Raw genomic sequence first — 24,064 nt, 5'->3', positions numbered from 1 at the left:
AAGGGATTTCTATCTCCAAAGATGTGGGACCTCTCCCACCATCCCATCTAAAGATTGGTGAGTGGAGGGTGAAAATTTGGCTCCCATAGCTGCCCCACATTTCTGGAGGTAGAAATCCCCATCAAAAGAAAAATAGTTGTGAGTCAACAGGAAATGTAGTGTCTCCAGGATAAAGGATTGTAATGTAATGGACAAAGTGGTATAGTGTTCAAGAGTATATTTAATTGCATCCAATGCTAGTTTATGAGGAATTGAGGAGTAAAGGCTGGATACGTCACATGTGATCCAAACATACTCATCCTTCCATAGGAATTTGTCCATGATGTTTAATAAATTATTGGTATCTTTTAAATATCCCGGAAGAGACTGTACTATGTCCTGACTTTTTTTGTTTACCGTCTGGTTTAAATTTTGAGTGGGATGTCACTCATTTTTATGAGTGACTCCGTTTTCCCAGAACATGAACGCTTCAATTTGCATAAGGCTCGGATTTGTTTTTGCCTATTGTTTGTTCTATCATGAGATGTATAAATGGACACATGCATTGGACTGTCATTATTTTACGGATTTCTTTATCTATTGTTTAAGAATGTTTACATATAGGTCCTTTTTGTGTACATGTGTCCATTCCAATCCAGGCTCTTCTCCCCCTCGTCTCATTAATTATTACTGCCGGCGGGATGTTGGGAGATGTTTTGGCTTACGTTGAACGATCTGTCTTGTCAGAGTGTGTGTGGGCTGTTGTGGCAGCTGTTAAATTTACAGAAACCACTCAGCTCTTTCCACACCAGTGGGTAATAGATGCACTTTACATCAACTTTAAGGTTTTATTTATTAATCTCTTACAGTTCCATTGATGTACCCGTTTGGTCCTCAATGGGTTAACTTTTAATTTGTAAGGCTCCTCAGAAGAATAAGGTCAAGGAATAAAATATAATAAAATTAAATAAAATAAATTTGATTAAGTTTTAATAATATGGGTAAAATAGAGATGATAAAGATGAGGGTTATAATCAAGTGAAATGAAACTACGATTAAATAGGAATTTAATAATGTTGACAAGATCTTTAGGGAGAGTTATTTATTCATTTTTTCATCATATACATCTGGATTCATATTATATTGTCCATGTATTTGAAGATATTTTTTATATATTTACAATTTTTCACTCTTTTTGGGTTTCACACATCATATTCACACACTATTCTGTCCTTTTTTACATTTCAATTGTCCGTATACATATATATTTATACACCTGTCGATGTACTTTTTTATTCATTTTTTATTCAATTTTTATTATTATGTATATATACACATTTATATTTCATATATACATTCAAAGGTTTTTTCACAGTCATTAACGTTTTTACAAATGAGTATTCTTGTCACTAATATACTTAGTCTTTTTTCTGCATTTATATATGTGTTTACTTATACATACACTCATTTGTTTACTTAAGTTTATTATGTACCAGGGGGGATTTCATTGTTGGACACTCTTCATACATCTGTGATTTTATGAGAATGTTTTCTTGCAATGGACACACAGTGTGTGTTTTTCTGTTTTGTCTTTCAATTTTATTTTGTTTGAGGTGACTGATTCGCAGGTGCTAGGCATTTCAACATCAGATTCTGGGTGTGTTGATTCATTTCCCTGAATCTGTTTCACCTGATATGTTGCCAGCCCATTTATACGGCTCTCTCACCGATTGCCAACTATTGGTTATGAGTAAGCGATCTGTAGAATCGGGAAACGCGTCAACCTGTCCCATGTCTGTGTGATGCACCTATGTATTCAAATTTTATGGGAATAAACACTTCCAGTTTATTTACTCCTGAGTGCGGTCAAACTTTCTCTTTGAACACTTGAGGAGTGGGAGAAAAGCTTTCTTTCTGATGATTGGGTATCTGTGAATATTCAACACATAATTATGTGGCAGAGGTACATAGATGACATTTTGTTTGTCTAGGATGGCCCAGAATACAAATTGAAGTTGTGCCTTGACCAAATGAACCACAATGACCTTAATCTCTTCACGATGATATATGATCATTGTACAGTTGATTTTCTCTATATAAGCGTTTCCAAAGAACAGGGTGGAAGTTTAACCAGTATGCTCTGTAGGAAGGGAAACTCTATCCTAGGTAAAATGGATCAACTAGATAAACTAATATCTACTTATGGCCAAACAACGTAAAAAAATTGGAAGATGATATTACTACCATTCCAACCTACATTAGAGACGACCTAGATATTGGATATTTAGACAGTGGGGAAATAGATGCAAAAAAAGACACTGTTTTCTTTTTTGTAAAATATGCCTTATAATTACCTTTGCTGTATTGGTACGAGTGTTCTTCATCAGTCCAGTGAACCCCATGGAATTTTGTGAAGGTTCATGACTATGCCCCGCACAGGAAGGCCCCTACAAACCTGTTAGGGGGCCTCACAAATTCTGGTATGAGCACTGAGAACAGTCGTGACATTCTCCTGTCTCTCAGGCACTAGAGATATCCTGTGTCGGCGGCTTTCTGTCTCCAATATGGCCACAACCGGTCTCCGGATGTTGTCATTGTGGGGACCAGACATGACGCAGCGGTGCATGATGTCACTACGACGCGCATGCATGGTATATTGGGACACCGGGGACCACATTTGACACCATTTTTTGTCCACATCGCTGGAGGTGGAAAAATACATTCCCAGAGAGCTGCTATGCTGACATAAATGGGAGAGAGCTCCAGATTATATATGAATGTGGATTATCCCTTGTACCGGACAGGCCTGAACTGCAGAGCTGCTTCTTGTAAGTATTTTTGGCTTTCTCTCTCTCTTGGTGGGGATGCACTTTTGATATCTGGATGAAATGGACAATCATTTTAACCTCCCGACCAGTTGTGAATAGAAAAATCCACATTACCTACTTTAATCACTCCCCCCCCCTCTCCTTTTTAAGCCACGGTGTTAAAATCTTTTGGACACAGTCCAGCAGTCTCTGCATAGCATGAATAAGGCATCAAAATAACGACAGCGAGGGAGCTGTGTGTGTGAGAGAGGAGGAGGAGCGGAAGCCTTGCAGGAAGCCGGAAGTGGCGCAGTGATCGGTGCACAGCGAGGGAGCTGTGTGTGTGAGAGAGGAGGAGGAGCCGCACGTGCGGGGGGGAAGCCGCACCAGGGAGCCAGGGGCCGAGTGAAGGAACCTCGGAAGGTGACCGACCGACAGGAGACAGAGCGGGGACGGAGCAGCGGCGGCGGGGGTGACCGAGAGCGTGCGACAGGGTGACAGAGCAGCGGCGGCAAGGACCTGACAGGACCTGACCAGGGACGTAAGGTAATAACTGATCAACTGGTAGGGGGGTGGGGCTGGTGGGGTGACTAAAAGCACAACACTACAAGCAATGGTGAGCATCTTGCGACTGGTGAGTATCTGCGACTGGTGACCATCTTGCGACTGGTGAGTATCTGCGACTGGTGACCATCTTGCGACTGGTGAGTATCTGCGACTGGTGAGTATCTGCGACTGGTGACCATCTTGCGACTGGTGAGTATCTGCGACTGGTGACCATCTTGCGACTGGTGAGTATCTGCGACTGGTGAGTATCTGCGACTGGTGACCATCTTGCGACTGGTGACCATCTTGCGACTGGCGAGTATCTGCGACTGGTGACCATCTTGCGACTGGTGAGTATCTGCGACTGGTGAGTATCTGCGACTGGTGAGTATCTGCGACTGGTGAGTATCTGCGACTGGTGAGTATCTGCGACTGGGACCATCTTGCGACTGGTGAGTATCTGCGACTGGTGACCACCTTGCGACTGGTGAGTATCTGCGACTGGTAGCATCTTGCGAATGGTAAGTATCTTTGCGACTGGGGAGTATCTTGTGACCGGTGGGTGAGTATCTTGCAACTGGTGTGAGTATCTTTGCAACTGGTGAGTATCTTGCCTCTGGCGAGTATCTTTGGGACTGGTGAGTATCTTTGCGACTGGCGAGTATCCTTGCGACTGGTGAGTATCCTTGCGACCGACAGGAGACAGAGCGGGGACGGAGCAGCGGCGGCGGGGGTGACCGAGAGCGTGCGACAGGGTGACAGAGCAGCGGCGGCAAGGACCTGACAGGACCTGACCAGGGACGTAAGGTAATAACTGATCAACTGGTAGGGGGGTGGGGCTGGTGGGGTGACTAAAAGCACAACACTACAAGCAATGGTGAGCATCTTGCGACTGGTGAGTATCTGCGACTGGTGACCATCTTGCGACTGGTGAGTATCTGCGACTGGTGACCATCTTGCGACTGGTGACCATCTTGCGACTGGTGAGTATCTGCGACTGGTGACCATCTTGCGACTGGTAAGTATCTGCGACTGGTGACCATCTTGCGACTGGTGAGTATCTGCGACTGGTGAGTATCTGCGACTGGTGAGCATCTTGCGACTGGTGAGTATCTGCGACTGGTGAGTATCTGCGACTGGGACCATCTTGCGACTGGTGAGTATCTGCGACTGGTGACCACCTTGCGACTGGTGAGTATCTGCGACTGGTAGCATCTTGCGAATGGTAAGTATCTTTGCGACTGGGGAGTATCTTGTGACCGGTGGGTGAGTATCTTGCAACTGGTGTGAGTATCTTTGCAACTGGTGAGTATCTTGCCTCTGGCGAGAATCTTTGGGGCTGGTGAGTATCTTTGCGACTGGCGAGTATCCTTGCGACTGGTGAGTATCCTTGCGACTGGTGAGTATCCTTGCGACTGGTGAGGGTATTAGCGACTGGTGGGTACCCCAGGTTTAGTACCAGGGAAGTTAGAGGTAGTGTAGGTAAGGAAGAGCAGGCCGTTAATATTATCCCCATAGAGTAGTGGGTAATAATGTCCGACAGGATTGAGGGTGCCACTCAGTGCACTTCTTGCGCCATGTATACGTTCCTTGATGAACCAATCGAGGACGAATACTGCTGTGCAAGATGTGAGCGACTTGTTGCTCTGGAAGCCCATATCGTGGATCTAGAGAACACAGTGGTAAGACTGCGTGGCATCTACAACCTGGAAAGGAGCTTGGCAAGTATCTTGTGACTGGTGAGTACCCTTGCGACTGGTAAGTATCTTGTGACTGGTAAGTATCTTGTGATTGGTGAGTATCCTTGCGACTGGTGAGTATCCTTGCGACTGGTGAGTATCCTTGCGACTGGTGAGTATCTTTGCGACTGGTGAGTATCTTTGCGACTGGTGAGTATCTTTGCAACTGGTGAGTATCTTGCCTCTGGCGAGTATCTTTGGGGCTGGTGAGTATCTTTGCGACTGGCGAGTATCCTTGCGACTGGTGAGTATCCTTGCGACTGGTGAGTATCCTTGCGACTGGTGAGGGTATTAGCGACTGGTGGGTACCCCAGGTTTAGTACCAGGGAAGTTAGAGGTAGTGTAGGTAAGGAAGAGCAGGCCGTTAATATTATCCCCATAGAGTAGTGGGTAATAATGTCCGACAGGATTGAGGGTGCCACTCAGTGCACTTCTTGCGCCATGTATACGTTCCTTGATGAACCAATCGAGGACGAATACTGCTGTGCAAGATGTGAGCGACTTGTTGCTCTGGAAGCCCATATCGTGGATCTAGAGAACACAGTGGTAAGACTGCGTGGCATCTACAACCTGGAAAGGAGCTTGGTAAGTATCTTGTGACTGGTAAGTATCTTGTGACTGGTAAGTATCTTGTGATTGGTGAGTATCCTTGCGACTGGTGAGTATCCTTGCGACTGGTGAGTATCCTTGCGACTGGTGAGTATCCTTGCGACTGGTGAGTATCTTTGCGACTGGTGAGTATCTTTGCGACTGGTGAGTATCTTGCGACTGGTAAGTATCTTGCGACTGGTAAGTATCTTGCGACTGGTGAGTATCTTTGTGACTGGTGAGTATCTTTGCGACTGGTGAGTATCTTGCGACTGGTGAGTATCTTTGCGACTGGTGAGTATCTTTGCGACTGGGAGTATCTTTGCCACTGGTGAGTATCCTGCGACTGGTGAGTATCCTGCGACTGGTGGGTATCTTTGCGACTGGTGGGTATCTTTGCGACTGGTGAGTATCTTGCGACTGGTGAGTATCCTTGCGACTGGTGAGTATCCTGCGACTGGTGGGTATCTTTGCGACTGGTGGGTATCTTTGCGACTGGTGAGTATCTTTGCGACTGGTGAGTATCCTTGCGACTGGTGAGTATCCTTGCGACTGGTGAGTATCTTTGCGACTGGTGAGTATCTTTGCGACTGGTGAGTATCCTTGCGACTGGTGAGTATCCTTGCGACTGGTGAGTATCCTTGCGACTGGTGAGTATCCTTGCGACTGGTGAGTATCTTTGCGTCTGTTGGTTCTTTGCGACTGGGGAGTATCGTTGCGTCTGTTGGATCTTTGCGACTGGTGAGTATCTTAGCGACTGGTTAGTATATTAGCGACTGGTGAGGACCCCAGGTTTAGTACCAGGGGAGACAGAGGTAGTGTAGGTAAGGAAGAGCAGGTCGTTAATATTATCCCCATAGAGTAGTGGGTAATAATGTCCGACAGGATTGAGGGTGCCACTCAGTGCACTTCTTGCGCCATGTATACGTTCCTTGATGAACCAATCGTAGACGAATACTGCTGTGCAAGATGTGAGCGACTTGTTGCTCTGGAAGCCCATATCGTGGATCTAGAGAACACAGTGGTAAGACTGCGTGGCATCTACAACCTGGAAAGGAGCTTGGTAAGTATCTTGTGACTGGTGAGTACCCTTGCGACTGGTGAGTATCCTTGCGACTGGTAAGTATCTTGTGACTGGTAAGTATCTTGTGACTGGTGAGTATCCTTGCGACTGGTGAGTATCTTTGCGACTGGTGAGTATCTTTGCGACTGGTGAGTATCTTTGCGACTGGTAAGTATCTTGCGACTGGTGAGTATCTTTGCGACTGGTGAGTATCTTGCGACTGGTGAGTATCTTTGCGACTGGTGAGTATCTTTGCGACTGGGAGTATCTTTGCCACTGGTGAGTATCCTGTGACTGGTGAGTATCCTGCAACTGGTGGGTATCTTTGCGACTGGTGGGTATCTTTGTGACTGGTGAGTATCTTGCGACTGGTGAGTATCCTTGCGACTGGTGAGTATCCTGCGACTGGTGAGTATCCTGCGACTGGTGGGTATCTTTGCGACTGGTGGGTATCTTTGCGACTGGTGGGTATCTTTGCGACTGGTGGGTATCCTTGCGACTGGTGAGTATCCTTGCGACTGGTGAGTATCTTTGCCACTGGTGAGTATCCTGCGACTGGTGGGTATCTTTGCGACTGGTGAGTATCCTTGCGACTGGTGAGTATCCTTGCGACTGGTGAGTATCCTTGCGACTGGTGAGTATCCTTGCGACTGGTGAGTATCTTTGCGTCTGTTGGTTCTTTGCGACTGGTGAGTATCGTTGCGTCTGTTGGATCTTTGCGACTGGTGAGTATCTTAGCGACTGGTTAGTATATTAGCGACTGGTGAGGACCCCAGGTTTAGTACCAGGGGAGACAGAGGTAGTGTAGGTAAGGAAGAGCAGGTCGTTAATATTATCCCCATAGAGTAGAGGGTAATAATGTCCAACAGGATTGCGGATGCTACTCAGTGCACTTCTTGCCGCATGTATGCGTTCCTTGATGAACCAATCGAGGGCGAATACTGCTGTGCAAGATGTGAGCGACTTGTTGCTCTGGTAGACCAGATCCTGGACCTACAGAACACAGTGGCAACACTGCGTGGCATCAACAACCTGGAAAGGAGCTTGGACATTGCCTATCAGGCGCTGGTAGGGGCCAGCATAGAGGAGGGAGGAACAGAGGAGACGCAAGCAGCAGAGGTACGCAGCTGGGTGACTGTTAGGAAGGGTAGAGGGAGGAGTGCCAGGGAGGCCAATCCTGAGTTGGTACACCCTAACAAATTTGCCGAGTTGAAGGTTGAGGGGGATATCAACTCAGGGGTGGCAGAGCTGGAGAACGCGCCCTCCCCCAGCTGCCAGGGGGGGGTCGGCTGCAGGAAGAAGGGGGGCGGTAACTCAGGAAAGGTTAGAAAGGTTGTGGTAGTTGGGGACTCAATTATCAAGAGGACAGAGAGGGCAATCTGTAAAAAAGATCTCGTGAACCGAACAGTTTGTTGTTTACCGGGCGCTCGAGGTCGGCACATCGCAGATCTGGCAGACAGATTGATGGGGGGGGCTGGGGATGACCCAGCGGTCATGGTGCATGTGGGCACTAATGACAAAGTTAAAGGTAGGTGGAGGATCCTTAAGAACGATTTCAGGGACTTAGGTAATAGATTGAGGAAAAGGACCTCCAAGGTGGTTTTCTCTGAAATACTGCCTGTACCTCGAGCCACACAGGAGAGGCAGAGGGAGATTAGGGAACTTAACAAGTGGCTGAGGAATTGGTGTAGGAAGGAGGGGTTTGGGTTCCTGGAGAACTGGGTTGACTTCTCAGTCGGCTACCGGCTCTTTAGTAAGGATGGGCTGCACCTTAATGGGGACGGTACAGCTCTTTTGGGGAGAAAGATGGCCACCAAGTTGGAGGAGCTTTTAAACTAGGAGACGTGGGGGAGGGCTCAGAAGTAGAGTCAGTCAGGAGGGAGCAGAGGACTGAAGGCAGCTGTAGGGTCAGCAGCGACAGTAGGTCCACAATGTCAATTGGCAGGTCTGTGCGGGAAAATCTCAGACCAAACAGGAATAAACATAACCGCCAATTGCGCTTAACTTCCGTAAAACTAAGAGGGGTATATGCTAATGCCAGGAGCCTAGCTAATAAAATGGATGAGTTGGAAATATTGGTACATGAGGAGGACATAGACCTTGTGGGAATAACAGAGACTTGGTTCGACCCCTCACATGACTGGCTGGCCAATATCCAAGGGTATTCGGTGTACCGGAAGGACAGGGTAGGAAAAAGAGGGGGAGGGGTATGTCTCTATGTCAAGAACAATATAAAGGTGATAGAAAGGAGTGACATTACGGATGGGATGAGCATGGATTTAGAATCTGTGTGGGTTGAACTCCATAGGGAAGGAGAAAAGGGGAAAGTAATTGTTGGGGTTTGCTATAGGCCACCTAACCAATGGGAGGAGGTAGAGCTGGAATTCTTAGCACTAATGAGTAAAGTGGCAAAATTGGGATCAGTCGTCATATTGGGGGACTTCAATTATCCCGACATTGACTGGGACGAGGGGACTGCACACTCACAGAAGGCCCGCCTATTCACGGAAACCTTACTGGATAATTACATGTCACAGTTGGTGGATTCTCCGACTAGAGAAAATGCAGTCCTGGATCTATTGATCACTAATGACCCAGACCTAATCTCGGAGGTAGGAGTCCAGGACAATCTGGGCTCTAGCGATCACAGGATGATCACATTTAGTATAAATAACAATATAACAAGGCAAGTGGGGAACATAAGAACCCTAAACTTCAGAAGGGCAAACTTTCCAAAATTGTACTCATTGATGGAAAGGGTAAACTGGGACCAAACCCTGGGATCCCTGACCACAGAGGAAAAATGGGAATGCTTTAGGAACATATTAGGCAAAGGCATCTTGCAGTGCATTTCTATGGGAAATAAATTTAGAAGAGACAAAGCCAAACCTGGCTGGCTAAACCGTAGCGTCAAAAAACTTATTAGGGGAAAAAAATTGGCCTTCAAGAAGTATAAATCAGAGGGCACAGTATCAGCTTTCGAGCAATACAAGGAGGCAAATAAGAAAAGTAAACAAGAAATCAAGATGGCTAAAATCAACTTTGAGAGACAAATAGCGGAGGATAGTAAAAAAAACCCAAAGAAATTCTTTAAATATATCAACAGCAAAAAAACTAGGGCAGAGCATATTGCACACATAATTAACAATGATGGGAGGATGGTTACAGAGGACCCTGAAAAAGCAACCGTGCTGAATGCTTTTTTCTCGTCAGTCTTTACACAGGAAACGGAGGGGTACACTGACCATGACTGTTTGGGTAGTAGTAATACACAGGACTTGCCACTATGGCTAACAGAGGGTGAAATCAGGGAAAGGCTGGATAAACTCAACACAAACAAATCACCAGGCCCGGATGGCGTACATCCGAGAGTACTCAAGGAACTCAGTAAGGTTATATCCAGACCACTGTTCCTGATCTTTGCTGACAGTATTAGGACAGGAGATGTACCAGGGGATTGGAAGAAAGCTAACGTGAATCCGATATTCAAAAAGGACCAGAGGCATATCCCGGGAAATTATAGGCCTGTCAGTTTGACATCAATAGTATGTAAACTTCTGGAGGGGATGATAAGGGACTATATCGTAGAGTTTGCTAAAGACAACAACATCATCAGCAGTAAACAGCACGGGTTTACAAATGGGCGTTCTTGTCAAACCAATCTATTAACATTTTACGAGGAGGTGAGCTGTGAGCTAGATAGGGGGAGACCAGTGGATGTGGTGTACTTGGATTTCGCTAAGGCGTTTGATACAGTTCCCCACAAGCGCTTAATTTATAAAATAAGATCTGCAGGTATCGACAGCAGGGTTTGCTCTTGGATACGGAATTGGCTTAAAGGGCGTGTCCAAAGAGTGGTAATAAACAGCGCATACTCAGACTGGTCTGAGGTAGTAAGCGGGGTGCCCCAGGGCTCAGTCCTGGGACCAACCTTGTTCAATTTATTCATAAACAACATTGAGGTCGGGATCAGTAGTTCGATATCAGTTTTTGCAGATGACACAAAATTGGCCAGAGCAATAACTGCACAGCATGAAGCAGATATCCTACAGAATGACCTGGACAAAATTACAGAGTGGGCAACGACATGGCAAATGAGGTTTAACGTGGAGAAGTGTAAGGTTTTGCACTTGGGGACTAAAAACATAAAAGCACAATACACGTTAGGAGGGGAACCCTTGGGGGAATCAAAAATGGAGAAGGATCTGGGAGTCTTGGTTGATGATAGATTAGGCAACAGCATGCAATGTCAAGCGGCAGCTGCCAAAGCCAGCAGAATATTGGCATGCATAAAGAAAGGGATGTATTCCAGAGATAAGACTATAATCCTTCCACTTTATAAAACTCTGGTCCGACCGCATCTGGAGTATTCTGTCCAGTTCTGGTCGCCAGTCCTCAGGAGGGATGTGTTGGAGCTGGAGAGAGTCCAGAGAAGGGCAACTAAACTAATAAGGGGATTGGAGGACCTTGACTATGAAGAGCATCTACAATCGCTCGATTTATTCTCCCTGGAGAAGAGACGTCTGAGGGGGGACATGATAGCAATTTATAAATATCTTAATGGGGATCCCAGCTTAGAAAAAAAGCTGTTCATTCGAAGGGATTGCATGAGGACTCGAGGGCATACAATGCGATTAGAGGAGAAGCGTTTTAACCTCAGGCAACGTGGGGGGTTCTTTACTGTTAGGGCTACAAGATTGTGGAATTCTCTACCACAAGAGGTGGTTTCTGCGGGTAGTATGGTGGCTTTCAAAAGACTCTTAGACTAGCATCTCAAGGATCAGAACATTCAGGGGTATGTGAGATGATTACAGCCACACACACCTACACAGGTTGAACTGGATGGACTATTGTCTTTATTCAACCTCACCTACTATGTAACTATGTAACTATGACATTACCCATCAGGCGCTGGCAGGGGCCAGCATAGAGGAGGAAGGAATAGAGGAGACGCAAGCAGCAGAGGTACGCAGCTGGGTGACTGTTAGGAATGTTAGGGGGGAGGAGTGTCAGGGAGGCCAGTCCTGAGTTGATAGACCCTAACATGTTTGCCGAGTTGCAGGTTGAGGGGGATATCAACTCAGTGGTGGCAGTGCTGGAGCATGCGCCCTCCCCCAGCTGCCAGGGGAGGGACGGCTCCAGGAAGAAGGGGGGCCGCAACTCAGGAAAGGTTAGAAAGGTTGTGGTAGTTGGGGACTCAATTATCAAGAGGACAGAGAGGGCAATCTGTAAAAAAGATCTCGTGAACTGAACAGTTTGTTGTTTACCGGGCGCCCGAGTTCGGTACATCCCAGATCTGGCAGACAGATTGTTGTGTGGGGCTGGGGATGACCCAGCGGTCATGGTGCATGTGGGCACTAATGACAAAGTTAAAGGTAGGTGGAGGATCCTTAAGAACGATTTCAGGGACTTGGGTAATAGATTGAGGAAAAGGACCTCCAAGGTGGTTTTCTCTGAAATACTGCCTGTACCTCGAGCCACACAGGAGAGGCAGAAGGAGATTAGGGAACTTAACAAGTGGCTGAGGAATTGGTGTAGGAAGGAGGGGTTTGGGTTCCTGGAGAACTGGGCTGACTTCTCAGTCGGCTACCGGCTCTTTAGTAAGGATGGGCTGCACCTTAATGGGGACGGTACAGCTCTTTTGGGGAGAAAGATGGCCACCAAGTTGGAGGGGCTTTTAAACTAGGAGACGGGGGGAGGGCTCAGAAGTAGAATCAGTCAGGAGGGAGCAGAGGACTGAAGGCAGTTGTAGGGTCAGCAGCGACAGTAGGTCGTCGACAACATCAATTGGAGGGTCTGTGCGCGAAAACCGCAGACCAAACAGAAATAAACATAACTGCCAATCACGTTTAACTTCCGTAAAACTAAGAGGGGTATATGCTAATGCCAGGAGCCTAGCTAATAAGATGGATGAGTTGGAATTTATAGGGATGCACCGAAATTTCGGCCACCGAAATTTTCGGCCGAAAATGGACCTATCCCATTTCGGCCGAAAATGGGTTAAAATGCCGAAATTAATGGCCGCAGCGCAGGTTTGAAAAGTCCCTGATTCTCCCGTCCGTAGGATAGGAGAATCAGTCTGTTCAATTAGGGGCCGTGGCTGCAGCAGAACGGAGCGTCTGTGACACCTCGTCTCTCACACAGCCCAGCAGCGAGCAGTACTCCCCCCTCCCAGACACGGACAGGAGAGGAGATAGGCACACACACAGCTCGTCCTCCTCCCCCTCCCACCCCAGTTTTTCTGTCTGCCCGGGGCCGCCCACTCTCCTATCTCGGCGTATGTGCAGGACAGAGAGGGAGATGTGGGCGGGAAATATGCAGAACAGCAAGCAGCTACGTACACATTCCAAGCCTCATGAATGAAATCTGAGCCATCCTTTTTTTTTTTTTTCTCTAGCAAAGCGTCCACATGACAACCAGTGAAACTAGTTGTTAAAACTCTTGGGCTATCTTGACCAGTATCTGCCAAAAGCTCCCTGTCTTTGAACTGAAAAGAAGCAGTGCAGAAATGGCAGTAACAAACACCAAATTATTCCAAACACAGTTCAATTACTTTGCTGTTTGTAATTAAGTTTATTCTAATGTTTGAAATAATGTCAGTTTTTAAAGACATGTACTTTATTTGAAGGTTAATTACCCTGAAGCAGCAAATTTACTTTTTTCTCTTTGTATGTATACATAATGTTTCATTTAAGTTTATGCAATTCTGTGTTCTATAGGAACATAAAAATAAATCTTCTTGCATAAAAAAAAAAAAAAAATTAACCCCTTTTGTACTGCATTAGTGCAACCAGTATCAGTGCAGCGAGTGTTAATTAACACTGATACTGGTTGCACTAATGCAGCACAAAGGGGTTAATTAACTGCCACTGGTCGGTCACTAATGCATCAGTGACCAGCAGTGACAATACATTAACCCCCTCATGCTCCTTAATACTAATACCATTGGTAATTAAATTAACCTCTTGCCAACCCTTCACAGTACATATACTGTGACAGGGTGGCAGCAACAGGTGTACGTCGCTGCCTGTTTTTTGTGTATGCCCCTGTTCTATCTAATTTAAAATTATTTGGGGGAAAAAGTCATTTTCGGTTTCGGTTTCGGTTTTCGGCCAAGGGCCTCCTGCATTTTCGGTTTCGGTTTCGGCCCAGAATTTTCATTTCGGTGCATCCCTAGTTGGAAATGTAAGTACATGAGGAGGACATAGACCTTGCGGGAATAACAGAAACTTGGTTCGACCCCTCACATGACTGGCTGGCCAATATCCAAGGGTATTCGGTGTACCGGAAGGACAAGGTAGGAAAAAGAGGGGGAGGGGTGTGTCTCTATGTCAAGAACAATACAAAGGTGCTAGAAAGGAGTGACATTACGGATGGGATGAGCATGGATTTAGAATCTGTGTGGGTTGAACTCGATAGGGAAGAAGATAAGGGAAAAGTAGTTGTGGGGGTTTGCTATAGGCCACCTAACCAAGGGGAGGAGGTAGAGCTGGAATTTTTAGCACTAATGGGTAAAGTGGCAAAACTGGGATCAGTCATCATATTGGGGGACTTCAATTATCCCAACATTGACTGGGAGGAGGGGACTGCACACTCACAGAAGGCCCGTCTATTCACGGAAACCTTACTGGATAATTACATGTCACAGTTGGTGGATTCCCCTACTAGAGAAAATGCAATCCTGGATCTATTGATCACTAATGACCCAGACATAATCTCGGAGGTAGGAATCCAGGACAACCTGGGCTCTAGCGATCACAGGATGATCACATTTAGTATAAATAACAATATAAAAAGGCAAGTGGGGAACATAAGAACCCTAAACTTCAGACGGGCAAACTTTCCAAAATTGTACTCATTGATGGAAAGGGTAAACTGGGACCAAACCCTGGGATCCCTGACCACAGAGGAAAAATGGGAATGCTTTAGGAACATATTAAGCAAAGGCATCTTGCAGTGCATTCCTATGGCAAATAAATTTAGAAGAGACAAAGCCAAACCTGGCTGGCTAAACCGTAGCGTTAAAAAACTTATTAGGGGAAAAAAATTGGCCTTTAAGAAATATAAATCAGAGGGCACAGTATCGGCCTTCCAGCAATACAAGGAGGCAAATAAGAAAAGTAAACAAGAAATCAAGATGGCTAAAATCAACTTTGAGAGACAAATAGCGGAGGATAGTAAAAAAAACCAAAGAAATTCTTTAAATATATCAACAGCAAAAAAACTAGGGCACACATAATTAACAATGATGGGAGGATGGTTACAGAGGACACTGAAAAAGCAACTGTGCTAATTGCTTTTTTCTCGTCAGTCTTTACGCAGGAAAAGGAGGGGTACACTGACCATGACTGTATGGTTAGTAGTAATACACAGGACTTGCCACTATGGCTAACAGAGGGTGAAATCAGGGAAAGGCTGGATAAACTCAACACAAACAAATCACCAGGCCTGGATGGCGTACATCCGAGAGTGCTCAAGGAACTCAGTAAGGTTATATCTAGACCACTGTTCCTGATCTTTGCTGACAGTATTAGGACAGGAGATGTACCAGGGGATTGGAGGAAGGCTAACGTGATTCCGATATTCAAAAAGGGCCAGAAGCATATCCCGGGAAATTATAGGCCTGTCAGCTTGACATCAATAATATGTAAACTTTTGGAGGGGATGATAAGGGACTATATCGTAGAATATGCTAAAGACAACAACATCATCAGTAGTAACCAGCACGGGTTTACAAATGGGCGTTCTTGTCAAACCAATCTCTTAGCATTCTACGAGGAGGTGAGCTGTGAGCTAGATAGGGGCAGACCAGTGGATGTGGTGTACTTGGATTTCGCTAAGGCGTTTGATACAGTTCCTCACAAGCGCTTAATTTATAAAATAAGGTCTGCAGGTATCGACAGCAGGGTTTGCTCTTGGATACGGAACTGGCTAAAAGGCCGTGTCCAAAGGGTGGTAATAAACAGCGCATACTCAGACTGGTCTGAGGTAGTAAGCGGGGTCCCCCAGGGCTCAGTCCTGGGACCAACCTTGTTCAATTTATTCATAAACAGCATTGAGGACGGGATCAGTAGTTCGTTATCAGTTTTTGCAGATGACACAAAATTGGCCAGGGCAATAACTGCACAGCATGAAACAGATATCCTACAGAATGCCCTGGACAAATAACGGAGTGGGCAACGACATGGCAAATGAGGTTTAACGTGGAGAAGTGTAAGGTTTTGCACTTGGGGACTAAAAACATAAAAACACAATACACGTTAGGAGGGGAACCCTTGGGGGAATCAAAAATGGAGAAAGATCTGGGAGTCTTGGTTGATGATAGATTAGGCAACAGCATGCAATGTCAAGCGGCAGCTTCCGAAGCCAACAGAATATTAGCATGCATAAAGAAAGGGATGTATTCCAGAGATAAGACTATAATCCTTCCACTTTATAAAACTCTGGTCCGACCGCATCTGGAGTATTCTGTCCAGTTCTGGTCGCCAGTCCTCAGGAGGGATGTGTTGGAGCTGGAGAAAGTCCAGAGAAGGGCAACTAAACTGATTAGGGGGTTGGAGGACCTTAACTATGAAGAGCGGCTGCAATCGCTCGATTTATTTTCCCTGGAGAAGAGACGTCTGAGAGGGGACATGATAGCAATTTATAAATATCTTAATGGGGATCTCAGCTTAGAAAAAAAGCTGTTCATTCGAAGGAATTGCATGAGGACTCGAGGACATACAATGCGATTAGAGGAGAAGCGTTTTAACCTCAGGCAACGAGGAGGGTTCTTTACTGTTAGGGCTACAAGATTGTGGAATTGTCTACCACAAGAGGTGGTTTCTGCGGGTAGTATGGTGACTTTCAAAAGACTCTTAGACTTACATCTCAAGGATCAGGAGATTAAGGGCTATGTTAGATGATTACAGTCACACACACCTACACAGGTTGAACTGGATGGACTATTGTCTTTATTCAACCTCACCTACTATGTAACTATATGTAACTATGTAACTATGACATGAAAGCTCTTTGGGCTATGGGAGCACTCTAGCCAAAGATAGCATATAATGTAAGTGTTCATTGAATATAATAAACATATGGTATAAATATATAAAGCATTGATTTTAAAGTCAAATTATTCTATGTTGCATAAGTGGTAAAAATCCCTGAAGAATTTATTTGTACCTTTATTTTGAAACGTGTAGGATATCCCCACCTATTGGGAACCATCTACAGTTGTAGAATTACTTATGGAATGCAATAGAACAGAGTAGCTGGGGAATACCACTTTAATGCAATCTTGATGTGTCTACATGATAGACACTACTGTGTTATATGTCACTGCATGAAAAAAACTTCATGAGATTGGAAACATTTTTTTTTTTATATTTACATTTTTTAAGTGAGAAAATATAAAAGATATTTTTAATATACATCAATGTTTGAATTGCATTAAAAATCTTATAAAATGAGGATACAAAGCAGGGATGATGGCATTAACACTTGCATACGTTTACAATTACAGCCATATGAGTTTTTCCATTTCAAATTGAGTTTAGCTGCCTGGGCAAAACTTGATCTCCATTACGAGAACAGCAAACTTCTTTTCTTTCTGGATTACTCACCCGAGATACAGCAACTCCGCCGGTCCTTCACTGAGGTCTGAAAACACCTCTGGGAGAACCAAATCAAGTTCAGCCTCCTGTACCCCAGCAAGCTATGGGTCATAGATGGAGATTGTGCTCGCCTTCTTTTAAACACCTGCCTCTGAGTGGCTTGATGCTTGCTAAGCTGTGCACCATGCACAGGCTTGCCCGGATCCATTTTCAGCTTGTACTCCACAATTTTCAGCTAAGTACAGTACTATGTTCCTCCTCTTTGGTTTAGAGTGCCTATATGGAACTACCTGGTATTCTGCGGATATCCAATTCAGCTCCAGAGCAATTTTTTTCTTTTTTGCATACATGCAAAAATCCAAATTACATAAACACCCAAAACATTATATATTTTCTGAAAGCAGAAGCCCAGCAGAATAAAAAGGTGATAGTTGCACATTTTTGTTTTTGTGTTATGTGCTCAATTGTTTTTAAATGCAAATTTTTCTGAAAAAATATAATAAAATAAGTGCAAAATCCCACTATATAATACCCATTTCTGGTTAAAAATATAAAAGGCCATGTTGCAGCAAGTAAATAGATATCTAACATTCCAGGTTTTAAAATTGTGTGCGCCCGCGATATAGCTAAAAACGATGGGGCCCAAAACCATCATAGGTGATGCTTTAAAAGCCATTATAGCTCATCAATTTAGAGTAAGTAGGAGCTCTTGTGATATAATTATTGTTCTCACTCTGACGTTCGTGGCGATATGTCACATGTGTGGTGCGACCATGGTTTACACACAGGTGTGTGTGGCAATGGGGGTTTTGGGATTTTTTTTTTTTATATATTTCATCATTTTCTTCTTTTTTTTTTTACCTTTTTCTTTTATTTACTTTTACATGATTGCTATCACAAGGGGGTAATAAACTACTAAACGATAGCATTGGGCAGGTGACAGGTACACTAATGTCTCCCCTTGCGCTTCACACCATCTAACCAAGCACAGATTGGCTTGTTTAGAGGTGTCCCCTGGCTATACTGGCTAGGAAAGTGTACATATGAAACTGCAAGTGATATTACCTCCGGTTTCATTGTTTGCAGGTGAGATCGAGGCATGAATTTGTCTCGGTCTCACCGCAGTCTCTCTCCGCCCCCCCACTGACAGATGTGTTCCCAGGGTCGGTAATCACTGGACAGCCGGAAAACCACAGAAGGGGGGGGGGGGGGCACTGCGCATCTGGCTCTGTGAAAGTGTTCGGCAGCTATGTAGTTGCCGCAGCACTTTCACTTTGAAGCCGATCCCCGGCTCTATAAAACCCACACAGGCTGATAGCTGGTTCACTCTTTGGACGTACATAGTATATCTTAAATTGAGATTGAGCTCCTACATTAATATGGGGTCCAGAACAGATTATAATATTACTCTATTGAAAGATTTGTTCCCAATCTGACTTCCATGGAAGAGTAAAAGTTGGATCGGTGTGTCCTCCCCTTGTCAAGAACCCCTCTATCTTCAGAGTTTTTTGGCCCCTTCCCCAGGCTCACATCAGTAAATTGTGGGGGCCCACTGGAAATCGTGTATTACTATTATTAGTTACTGATGGTTGTTTAGAGATGAAGCCTTTTCTATACCCGACAAGTTTTTTTTGGGAAGGGTATTTTGGTCCTTGTTGTGCATATTTTTGGAACTGTTTGTGGTTTGGTGTTTGCTCGTAAATTCATTGCTGCTCCACCGATGTCCCATTTTGCCCGGATTATAACCTATGCTCTCCAAACACTTACAGTATATCCCCACCATGGCTCCACATGACAATACTTCCTTCACTGTCTTTTCCTGGAATGTCCATGGGCTCAACTCCAAGTTTAAACAAGCTTTACTGTTTTAATACCAAAAGTTCCATAACCCCCCCATGATCCTACTACAAGAAACACATTTGATAAGCAGCAAGTTACTGGTGCTAAACAGCCCTGGGTTTAGAAGCATTTCCATGCTATTTATTCTTCGTTTGCCAAGGGCACATCTGTTCTCATAAATAAATAAATCTCTCCCCTGTGTGGTAGAGGCCATACATGCTGACCCAAAGGGTAAATATGTAGTGATGGTACTTACATTATTGCAACAACACTGTTATAACTGCTGTGTATGTCCCCCCTCCGTTTTCCCCTACAGTACTATATGCAATCCTGGAGAGGATCACCCCTTATTGCCCTGCCAAATTACTCTTTATGGGAGACTGCCCCTGGATTTGGATAGGCCCACGCCACCTAAACATTGCTCTACTGATTTATTTACTTGGGCACAGACTGCCGGTGTTATCGAAGTCTGGCAGTAGAAGAATCCAGTTACCCGTTCCTATTCCTGATTTTCTACTGCATACAAATTCTCCACCATAGACCTTGCCTTTGCCAATTCATCCCTGTTGGCAGATATACTAAAGGTCTCATATTTACCCAGTGGATTATCCGATCATTGCCCACTATCCTTAGTTATCTGCCCCTTATTAGCCGAGAACTCATCGCTGTGGCGATTGAGGTCACTCAGGGTTTCCCATCCGAATATAGAAGACATAATACCACCTTTGTTGTCTAAATACTGGGAGAATAACACAGGGTCATCCTCTATTTATTTGGGATGCCTTCAAGGCCAATACATTTCTGCTATAGCTGCGCTCTGACAAGAACAGTCAGCTACCCCCCCCCCCCCCAGTCTCTTAAACACTCGGTGGAGACCCAGACTGATTCCTACAACTCCGACCCTAGCATCAGCAATTTTGACTTACTAATGTCCACCCAGTGAGAACTTCGGACTAGATACGTACAAAAATGTTTTCTCATGGACAACATAGGTTTGTGGTTATTTGCACTGAGAATGTCTATATATTACAGCGCTACTTTTAGAGTTAATAATTTGCACTTTCATATTTTTTATGCACAAAAAAAGACAGATTTTTTGAACAAGGGGACAGAAATGGATGACTGTTAGCAATGCTGGCCCAGCACGACATTCCCTCTACTATAATACTTGAAATTACCACCTCCATTGGAATCAGGTATTTTTCCCAGATGTGGAAGCCCTGTATGCAGATGACCTGCTTCTGTTCTTGAACAATGCTGGCCCGCTACTTCAGCATGCCCTTCATGTACAGAATGCTTATTCTGTGATTACAAGACTCAAGGTGAATTGGGCTAAAACTGGGGGCACAAGCCATAGCTCCCCCTGACATCCAACTACAATGGTTAGAGGAATTTACATACTTGGGAGTAGTCATATCTTGTCAGGCTTCTGATTTTCTATTACTTAACTTACAGTATCTCACAAAAATGAGTAACCCCCTCACATTTTTGTAAATATTTTATTATATCTTTTCATGTGACAACACTGAAGAAATTATACTTTGCTACAATGTAAAGTAGTGAGTGTACAGCTTGTATACAGCTTGTATAACAGTGTAAATTTGCTGTCCCCTCAAAATAACTCTACACACAGCCAATAATGTCTAAACCGCTGGCAACAAAAGGGAGAAAAGTGTCATTATCCAGCACTAACCCTCTGGGGCATGGAGTTCACCAGAGATTTACAGGTTGCCACTGGAGTCCTCTTCCCCTCCTCCATGACGACATCACAGAGCTGGTGGATGTTAGAGACCTTGCGCTCCACCACCTTCCATTTGAGGATGCCCCACATATGCTTAATAGGGTTTAGGTCTGGAGACATGCTTGGCCAGTCCATCACCTTTACCTTTAGCAAGGCAGTGGTCCTCCTGAAGGTGTGTTTTGGGTCGTTACCATTTTGGAATCATGCTTTGTGGCCCAATCTCCAAAGCGAGGGGATCATGCTCTGCTTCAGTATGTCACAGTATGTTGGCATTCATGGTTTCCTCAATGAACTGTAGCTCCCCAGTGCCAGCAGCACTCATGCAGCCCCAGACCATGACACTCCCAACATCATTCTTGACTGCAGGCAAGACACACTTGTCTTTGTACTCCCCACCTGGTTGCCGCAACACACATTTGACATCATCAGAACCAAATAAGTTTATCTTGGTCTCATCAGACCACAGGACATGGTTCCAGGAATCCTTGTCCTTAGTCTGCTTGTCTTCAGCAAACTGTTTGCGGGCTTTCTTGTGCATCATCTTTAGAAGGGGCTTCCTTCTGGGACGACAGCTATGCAGACCAATTTTATGCAGTGTGCGGCGTATGGTCTGAGCACTGACAGTCTGACCCCCCCCACCCCTTCAACCTCTGCATCAATGCTGGTAGCACTCATACGTCTATTTCCCAAAGACAACCTCTGGATATTACGCAGAGCACATGCACTAAACTTCTTTGGTTGACCATGGGGAGGCCTGTTCTGAGTGGAACCTGTCCTGTTAAACCCCTGTATGATCTTGGCCACCATGCTGCAGCTCAGTTTCAGGGTCCTGGCAATCTTCTTAAAGTCTAGGCCATCTTCATGTAGAGCAACAATTCTTTTTTTTCAGATCCTCAGAGAGTTCTTTGCCATGAGGTGCCATGTTGAACTTCCAGTGACCAGTATGAGAGAGTGAGAGCGCTAACACCAAATTTCACACACCTGCTCCCCATTCACACCTGAGACCTTGTAACACTAATGAGTCACATTACACCGGGAAGGGAAAATGGCTAATTGGGCCCAATTTGGACATTTTAACTGAGGGGTGTACTCACTTTTGTTGCCAGCAGTTTAGACATTAATGGCTGTGTGTTATTTAAGAGGACAACAAATTTACACTGTTATACAAGCTGTATACTCACTTTGTTACATTGTAGCAAAGTGTCATTTTTTTTCAGTCTTATCACATGAAAAGATATAATAAATAATTTACATAAATGTGAGGGGTGTACTCACGTTTGTGAGATACTGTAACTCTGTTATTGCTGGAGGCTAGGGCAAAACTGAAAGCATAGGAGACCTTGCCTCTGTATTAGGCCACATAAATCTGCTCAAAATGAAAATTCTCCCAATATTTACATATTTATTACGAAATTCCCCACAATGGCTACCTAAGTCATTCTTTTACGTTGTCATTGTCTCTTCTCCTCTTTCTTATGGGGCACTCTGTCTCCTAGGTATCAACTGTCCACCCTTATGTGTCCTATGTCTTAAGGAGAATTAGCCTTTTCCGAATTGCCACAAATACTAACTGGCTCTCCTAGGTATCAACTGTCCACCCTTATGTGTCCTATGTCTTAAGGAGAATTAGCCTTTTCCGAATTGCCACAAATACTAACTGGCAACGCAATAAGTTACAGAAGCATGGTGGCTGAACCCAGAATAATATAACCCCTCTACAATGTTAGAGGCCTCGGTGGTCCATTCCATTGAGGCTCTTCAGCTTTTACTATTTTGAGGACCTAAAGCCCCACATCTTTTGACTCCCGCTATGACCACCACTACCAGGGCCCGGAAGGTGGGTTTAACATGTGAACAATACCCCAAGATAGCTATATCTCTGAACATCCCCCTATGGTGAAAACCTCTATGACCTCACTTCAGCTAAATCCTGGACCTGGGAGTCTGAGCTAAGTATAAACTAAAAACAATCTCCTAGATGCAACATGGCTCTTTACTCTCCCTGACACAACTGTCATCAGAATTTAATGTCCCTGTCCATTACTTTTGCTGCTATATGCAGCTCTCCCATGCTTTCTGTAGCCAATTTCCCCAGGGTTCTCCCCAAATCATAGAGTCTGCCTTAGAACAGGTCCTGAGAACTGATTGTACCGGAAAACTTCGCACTTGTATGCCCACCTTCTCTTGGTGTCTTTGCCTGTCATGGAGGAGTTTTGTGCCCGATGGATACAAGAAATTCCAGAATCAGATAAAGATGACTAGGGGGATATCGGGGACCTTCCTTTCCAGGTTTTGGTTTCCATGCGAGCTCACAGAGCCTGTTATACCCTTTATAGACTATACAGAATATTGGAGGTGTGGTCATTTTCCCTGGGATTTTTCCAACATTTTTTGAACCTGTCCCGTCATTGCCAGTTTCTGGAAAGAGGTGCTGGATGTGACTGTTATTGTTACATCTATCTCCCTGAGACCTAGCGTGGAAAATGTTATCTCTACGGTCGCTAGGAGAACTCAGGTCAGCTTGCTTCTCTTCTGGAAAAAATCAGCCCCTCCTTTTCTTGATTTTTGGAAACATTTAGTAATTAATAGTTTGTATACAAGAAAACAAGTATACAAGTATACTTAAGGGATGTTAAGGGACCACATACAAGACTTTAGTAATGAAAACTGTATTATTAGTAGTAACCAGCATGGATGCATGAAAAATCGTTCTTGCCAAACCAATCTATTAACCTTCTACGATGAAGTGAGCTGCCACCTAGATAAAGGAAAGCCTGTGGATGTGGTGTATCTGGACTTTGCAAAGGCCTTTGACACCGTTCCGCACAAACGCTTACTGTACAAACTAAGGAAGGTAGGTATGGACCATAAGGTGAGTACCTGGATAGAGAACTGGCTCCAGGGGAGAGTCCAGAGGGTGATGATTAATGGGGAGTACTCGGATTGGGCGGGTGTGGAAAGTGGGGTCCCCCAGGGTTCTGTCCTGGGACCAATCCTGTTTAATTTATTCATAAATGATCTAGAGGAGGGGTTATCTAGTACAATATCAGTATTTGCGGATGATACTAAACTAAGCTTGCCAATATCTTCTATGCGGGATGTGGAAACCTTACAAGCGGACCTGAACAAAATAATGGGGTGGGCAACTACATGGCAGATGA

At 44.8% G+C, this 24,064-nt stretch overlaps 1 protein-coding gene across 1 annotated transcript in view; it reads right to left on the bottom strand.

Moving 5' to 3' along the window:
- Positions 1 to 24,064, bottom strand: part of PIK3C2B (phosphatidylinositol-4-phosphate 3-kinase catalytic subunit type 2 beta) — an 858,553-nt gene that overhangs the window by 40,024 nt on the left and 794,465 nt on the right. The window lies entirely within an intron of this gene.

The sequence above is a fragment of the Pelophylax lessonae genome, assembly GCF_965119305.1.
Source record: "Pelophylax lessonae genome assembly, chromosome: 2".
In the NCBI taxonomy this organism is placed as follows: Eukaryota; Metazoa; Chordata; class Amphibia; order Anura; family Ranidae; genus Pelophylax; species Pelophylax lessonae.
Note: the sequence above shows the minus strand (reverse complement) of the source record. Positions and strands in the feature narration are given on the sequence as shown.